At 36.3% G+C, this 7630-nt stretch overlaps 1 non-coding gene across 1 annotated transcript; it reads left to right on the top strand.

Annotated features, from left to right (window-relative positions):
• Window positions 1–6744: 6744 nt before the first annotated feature.
• Window positions 6745–6851, top strand: LOC125939260 (U6 spliceosomal RNA). The gene has a single exon (XR_007463000.1). It is a non-coding gene; the product is annotated as a U6 spliceosomal RNA (small nuclear RNA).
• Window positions 6852–7630: the final 779 nt, after the last annotated feature.

Here is a 7630-nt window from a genome sequence, read left to right as displayed (position 1 = left end):
AGAATTCCAAGTCAGAAAGAATTTTCCCTTGGTGTTCTTAATGTCATCGTTCCATTATCTTCTAGCTTCCAATATATTATTGAAAAGTTCAGTGTCAATCTGATTTATAATCCTTTGTGTGAAACCTACATTCCTCCTCTCTCCTCATCTGTGTTCAAAAGTTGCCTGTGGTGGAAGACTTTTCCTACTCATTGTGCTGGACATGCAATGTGAAATCATATTCTGTACTGCTTCTTTGACAACCACTGTCAACCAACACCACCATTTTACTTATGATTTATTTTTAAATTTTCTACTAATCAGGGGCTCCCGGGTGGTTCAGTTGGTTGAATGTCCAACTCTTGGTTTCGGCTCAGGTCGTGATCTCATGGTTTGTGAGATCAAGTCCTGCATCAGGCTCTGCATGGAGAGCATGGTGCCTGCTTGGGATTCTCTCTCTCCCTCTCACTCTGCCCCTCTCCCACTTGCACATGCTCTCTCTCTCAAAATAAATAAATAAAAATTCAAAAAATAAATAAAATAAAATTTCTACTAATCAGATATTATGCCTTCTTGAATGCTCCTCTAACTTGTTCTTTCTCCTACTTTCCATCTCTTCATATTTTAGCCCCACTTTCTGGGAGACTTGATCAACTTTTGCATTTCATTCTTCTATGGAAATTTATATTCTATTTGAAATTTATATCATAGTATTTTTTTTCTAAGAGCCCTTTCTTCCTTCCATTACTTTTTGACAGTGTCCTCTTCCCAATTAATGAACGTATCTTCTCTGAAGAACATCATTTACGTTTTTAAGTGGCATTAGTTTCCTGGTGTTTTTCTTATTTTTTTTTTTCTCTTTCTTTTCATTTTAGTTTCATGTTGAAAGCTTTCCTGATATCTCCAGTACACTTGGTCGTTCATTCATATTTGCGTGGGGCACTGCAAGCTTAATAACTCCTTCTCTGCTTCATGATTGTGAGGGAATCAGGATTTGGGCAGGGAGGTGGCTACCCAAATGACATCTTTTTGTCTTTTCTCCTTGGATCATCAAGAAAAGCTGAAAGTCATAAACCTGGTTGGCAGCACTTTGGGAACAAAGTGGAGAAAAAAGGATGGGGTAGAGAGATTAACACCTATTTTACAGGCTTTTATTTCATTCCTAGTTTTTTAAGCATTTACTCTTGCCCTTTAGTTTTCCAGGTGCTACATGCTACTGTCTGTTTCGTTTAGTTTGGAATCCTTTTTCCCCTTTGTTTTTATTTGTTTGGTTTTTATTTTGATTTATTTTTTTTAGATCAAATACATAGCTTGTTTTTTATTGCAACTGGAAAAAGTTTTAAGTTATGCCAGTTCACTGCACAGCAGTATTGTGTTGGTTGAATGGACAAGTCACTGATTTTCACCTGAGTGATGCTTTGATAAAACCATGATGATAGGTAGTCAAACTAATGAGAAAAACGTCTCTTTTGGAAAAGGGTGACTGTTGCTTTTGACTATGATAAATGCCACTCAGGAGGAGGTGGATGATAGAATATAAAAGGCTTTTGATTATACTAGTTTAAGGGGTGGGAAAATACTATGGTTACAAAAGATTTTCCCAACCAAGACTAGCAACAATCCAGTGGCAGAGCTGTAGTTAGAGAACCAATTAACCTTTGGCTCTAATTAATCATGTCTGATAATACAATTGTTTGTTCACTAAGCTGAAAGTAGTTGAGAAGTGAGGAAAAAAAGAAAGTTTCAATCAAGTATGGTTTTCTTCTCTGAATAGTGACTTTATTATGTTTTGAAAAATTGCTTTATTGAGGTATAATATACAATAAAGCCCACTAATGGCAAGTGTACAGCTCAATGAACTTTTCATACATATATATATATATACACACACACACATACACATATATATGTATACATATATGTATATATGTATATATATGTATATATGTGTGTATATATATATACATATATATATGTATATATATGTGTGTATATATATATATATACATATATATATATATATATGTATATATATATATGCAATCACCATCAAGCTAGAGAACATTCCCAGAACACCGGATTTTGTCATGTGTCCCTTCCCAGTCAATACCTCACTCAGAGGTAGTCACTATTCTGACTTCTAAATCTATAGCTAAGTTTTGCTTGTTCTTAAACTTCATAAAAATATAATCACACAGTTTATACTCCTTTGTTTCTGGCTTCTCTCACTCTTATATTAATTATATTTATGAAATTAATCTATGCCATCACGTGTATCTGAAGTTTCTTCTTCTTGATTTTTTTCTCCTTCTATTTAGTATTCTATTATGTGAATATTCCACCATGATGTTGCTAAGAGTAGATCCTAAGAAAAGACCATGGAACAAGGAGTCATGCAGATGAGATAATGAACATGCTAGAATATAGTAGTGATATGACAAAGAATCCTGGTTAAAAACTTTTTTTCTTTTCTTTTCTTTCTTTATTTTTTTAAGTAGACTTCACACCCAGTGTGGAGCCCAGTGCAGGGCTTGCACTCATAACCCTGAGATCAAGACCTGAGCTGAGATCAAGAGTCAGATGCTGAACTGACTGAGCCACCCAGGTGCTCCTTTTCTTCTTTTTAAATAAGCAAAACTGTCTACTTGTTTTAAAGTGTTTTTGCATCCTAAAGCCTCCATCAACTCCCTGAAGATTGATCACAGTCTCCTGTTCAGCCTTTTGAGCAGCTTCAGAAATGTGATGCCTCTTCATCAGTTCCTCTGAGTCTGCTATTTACCTAAAATTGCCCTTTTGTGTTCCACATTCCCTCATTGTGTCATTTCCTCATGACCCTTGCTTCATTTATTCCTCGTTAAATGTTTAATGTTCGTTTTTCCACATTTTTTCTTTAATACGTCTGTGTTCAGCACAAGTGTACCCACCATCTGTCCCTATACATCACTTTATAATATGAAATGGTTAAACTTTTAACTTCTTAACATAGTAGTTACTTATAACTAGATATTTTACTGGGGTTTAACCACATTTTAGGAAATTTGTCGGTTGGTTTGTGTTGACATGCAATAGATTATAATCATTCTTTTAAAATAATGAGCAATAGGATTTGGTTTTTTGCATGCAAAAATGTCTGATTTCTCAGGAATAAATTCTTGTAATTATCATTTCATCATGTTAGATGGGACAAAACCATTTTTAAGCCTTTTTGAAGTTCTCACTGCACTCAAAGACAGGGCTAAGCGATATGGAGAAGTCCAGGTGATTATTATGTGGTTCCCCCACTCTCAAACAACCCCAGAATAGTAGGGGAGATAAACATTCATTCAGCAAACCGCAATACAGGTCTAATAACACAGGTGGTAAGGGATAAAATTGGAGCAGAAACAAAGATTTTTATGACCAGAGGTGTGCAATAATTCTGTTTGGAACCGAAGATAGGGGTTTGACGATGAAGCCTAAAATTACCAAGTTAAAAAAGAAAGTTTGCAAGCATTAGCAAATGTGTTTGTGCGTGTTAATCACAGAATCAGAGCTTTAAAGAGAACTACAAATATGTCAAATTCTCACCCCAGTGGTAGTGACGATGAGGTGAAATTTTGCATTGTTGGTGAAAAGCAAAGCCTGTTAGGAAAACAAATAGGGTGAGTAAGAATATGAATGAGACATCTACTTCCTAAGCAAATAAAGTGCTTGGATTATTTTTAAATTATACATTAGTCATATGATCTGGATCAAGAACCTAACTTCTGTTGGCTTCATTTTCCTCATCTGCAAACTGGGACTTGAATTAAATGATTTCTCAATGTCTCATAAGGTCAAAAATGCTATGATAATATTATTTGCATACAATTCAGCAAATTTTTTTTGAGCGTCTGCCACGTATGCAATGCTATGTGCCCTGGAAAATGAAAACTAACATAATGCACAGCCTCTGACCTCAATAAACTTATAATCTTTATGGAGAAGTCCATCAGTGTCAGGCTGTATGTGCCTAAGTGCCAAAAGGCAGGGTCCAAATAATAAGTAATTTGGGAATTGAGAAAACAGAGGGTCCGGGAGCCAAAGAAATATCCTGGAAACAAAACTCTTAAAATATGCCTCAAAGGATGCTCAGGTAGGAAATAAGAGGGAAAAGGCACCCAACCCCTCCATCCACCTCCTACTCCTGACCCAAAGCAGCCCCAAAGGGAGTGTACAGGAATCATTACAGCTCCAGATCATTGTTTGAAAAATACTACCCTATCAGTTCAGCAGTTCACCACTAAATGTAAATAGCTATGCGTTACAGAGGTTAGTAAGGACTGGCTTCTGGAATACATTAACTCACATTTTGTTATTTCTGTGGGTGTTGTTCTTAGTTTTATGTGGTCATCAATTCAAAATTTGAAAATAAATCTACAGTCAGAGTAGTAGCAGTAATGATAAAAAACCTTTAATACCTTATTCTCAGTGCTTATTATTAATGACAATAGTGTCTGTCCAATGATTCATATACCTTCCTCCCTCAGTGCTCATGATTGCAATTAGCTCATTGTCACAGGCATTGTCACTGGGCATAGTATTCTATGAAGTGTAATGGTCTTCTGATTATTATATTGTGGTGTCTGAATAATGTACTCCACCATTTCATGGACTATCCTTTGTGAGAATATGTTACTATCACTTTGATTAGATTTCTTAGGAAACAAGAATGAAGTTTTACTATCAGAAATGTTTTTAGTTCAGCACAGTGACTCATTCATAAACAATACTCATACATGTTCATTGTAAATGGTAAGTTGAGAAAACTGGGAAAAATACATAATTACCTACAAAAAATATTTTTTTATAAATGTGCATTTTAAAACATTCACCAAAAATGAAACCAAATTACACAAAGGTTCTGTAGGCTTTATTCACAGTGACCTAGATCATCTATTTTTTAACACACATACCCAACGCTGTATTTCTTTTACTCACTGCCCACATGGTCGGACCCTTTGTCCCCACTCCCCATGTGTTCCGTGCGCTTTTGACTGATTACTTCCTATCAGTTCTGTCTTTTCCTCTAACTTTGTAAATCGCCATCATTATAAACACCTCTGGAGATCGTAAAATAAGGTAGGTTTTTTATCAATTGAAAAGGGGCTTGGGAGCACTCACTAGTTCATATAAATATACTACTAGGTACTGTGTAGATCTAGTGGAGCTGATCAAATTCCACCCTGAGGAAATCACCATGAGGACAGGTCTGGCTAGTGGCTGGATCACACTAAACACTATGACAGAGCCCGTTCAAGCTCTAAATGTATTTCAAGACTCGATCCTAATTTTCAATTTCTGAACCACAAATCCACCTTAGAAAAGTTAAGTGGAAACTGAAGACCAATATTTCAAAGGCAGAGATATTGAAAACCCCCCATACATCAAGTCTTTAACATAATCCTTGGTAATCATATCTAAGGAATCTGTGTCTCATAATTTTCAATTTTATAGAAAGCACCAAAACCCCTTTCTCTGGATAAAAGGGAAAATCTTGAGGATTATAAAGAAATTTGGGAACATGGTGCCATTTATCTGAATTGTAGAAGCATTGTCAGTTAATGTATGGCTTTACTGAGATGTAAGGTGGAGGGATGCCTAAAAAAAATGAGAATCATGTACTTTTATACATTAAAAAGGCCCGGTTTTTTATTTCATAAAAAGTGTGACAAACATGTGTTAAATGGAGGAATACACATTTCTTACATAAACTAGACTTGGTAGACTATTGAAAGAAAAAAATAATTCTCATGGTCATCATAATGTTTGTGTCAAAAACTTCAGGAGCAAATGAGACCACAGATCTGTTATTGGGCAGAGGTAGAACAAGAGTTAAAGAAACTTCCATCACCTCAACCCCGTATTCCCTCATATAAGAAGACTCCCTTCAGGTATAAGACAGGACTTGTTAGAGCAGGTGAAGCTCCCTGACATCCAGCCAAGATACCCCAGGAATGGACTAAAAAGGCACATAGGACTGAGCAAGATCTTGGATCAGTTCTGTGTGTCCGGAGGGAGAATGTGGAGACACTGAGTAGCAGACAGTTAAAGAGAGTTGTATGGGGAGGGTTAGAACATAATAAGAATTGTCAACAAGGAACCTCACATTATGGAAGGAAGGAACATTTAACTGAGCCACTTTCTGAAGGAAGACTTACCAAGGGAGCCCTTAGTTATACCAGAACTTACTTCCAAATACTCTCTGGTCTGGTTCCAGACACTTATGAAAGAAAGAGTGAAAGAGCAGTTAAAAGTCCCTTTGAAGACTAGTGTGTATTCAGTTGAGGAAAATGGGCAAGGAGGTAGCTCTCTGCTTCACCGACATCTGGAGGACATTGGCCACCTCCAAGAAGTGTGACAATCTATATTCATCTACATAGTCCGGAGGAGTTTCTGTTTGACTCTTCAACCCTAGGAACCATCCATCAGGCTCAAGAGCCCTCATGTAGAGCACAAATTTCAGTCTATTTGGGAGTATTTAAGCAAATCTTAAAACAATCATGTCTTAAGATGTTTTGGAATAAATTCACATGTGATAGAAGTTTGAACTGGATAACTACTTTGTTTAAGCAGTTATTATAGGATAACTGTCCTATAATTTTATTGGATAAATTCAGAGTTCTTTTCAGGAGCTCTCTCATTTTGTGTAGCCATGAAGAAGGAGAAATGATGGGAGGACAGGGCCGAGGGAGGAGGGCACAGACCACATCTGAGTACTTTAGCCTTAAAAATCCCAATGTTCCAGTGCTTACTTCGGCAGCACATATACTAAAATTGGAATGATACAGGGAAGATTAGCATGGCCTCTGCACAAGGATGACACACACATTCGTGAAGGCTTTCATGTTTTTGTTCATATTTATTTTTTAAAAAACCCTCAAAAAAGTCCCAATGTTCCAAAGTCTATAAAAAAAATAAGCTTTTGCCCTTCTCTAGGTAAGATGGTACTCTTACCTAGAAGGATAAAAAGACAGCCAGGAAAGTTCCACTTCCACTGAGACTTTATTTCCTATCAAATGTAAAACCAATTAATATCCAAAATTAACTTCCACTGCTTCCCTCTGCCTGAAGATTGGATTCTTTAACTGTCAAACCATCTTGAGCCCACCCATATAGGGAATTTTCCATTGAACTTCTTGACACCAGGGATAGTAACACTGCCAGAAACATTTTCTAAGGCCAACACATCCTTTCTGAACTGGCTTGCATGGCTTGGAGGGGGTGGTGATGTGTTTTTTCTTCCCCCCATGCCTCCCTTGTCTAAGGTCCTGGACATTGATGAGTCAGTTAAAAAAAAAAAAAAAAAAAAAAGGAAAAGGTCTTATTCATCTAGTTCCATAAAAGAGGACACTTCAAAACAAAGGAAACAAGAATATCAGAAGAAAGACTAGAAACAAGAAAAAAAAAAAGAATAAATCAAAAAGGGGGAACATCACAAAAAGAGGAAAAAAAGAAAAGAAAAAGGAAAAGCATTCTTCCACTGCTAATACTTCCGAGATCTTAAAAAAGTAATGGAACCTTAGGCTTAAGCCATTAAATTTTAAATTTTGGTTTTGAATATTATTTGACTTTCCTTGCAATTTTCTATATAATTATGCTTTGCGGAACACCTTCGTGGCTCAGTGGATTA

The sequence above is a fragment of the Panthera uncia genome, assembly GCF_023721935.1.
Source record: "Panthera uncia isolate 11264 chromosome B2 unlocalized genomic scaffold, Puncia_PCG_1.0 HiC_scaffold_24, whole genome shotgun sequence".
NCBI lineage: Eukaryota > Metazoa > Chordata > Mammalia > Carnivora > Felidae > Panthera > Panthera uncia.
The sequence above is the reverse complement of the archived record's forward strand: the minus strand, read 5'-3'. Positions and strand labels throughout refer to the sequence as shown.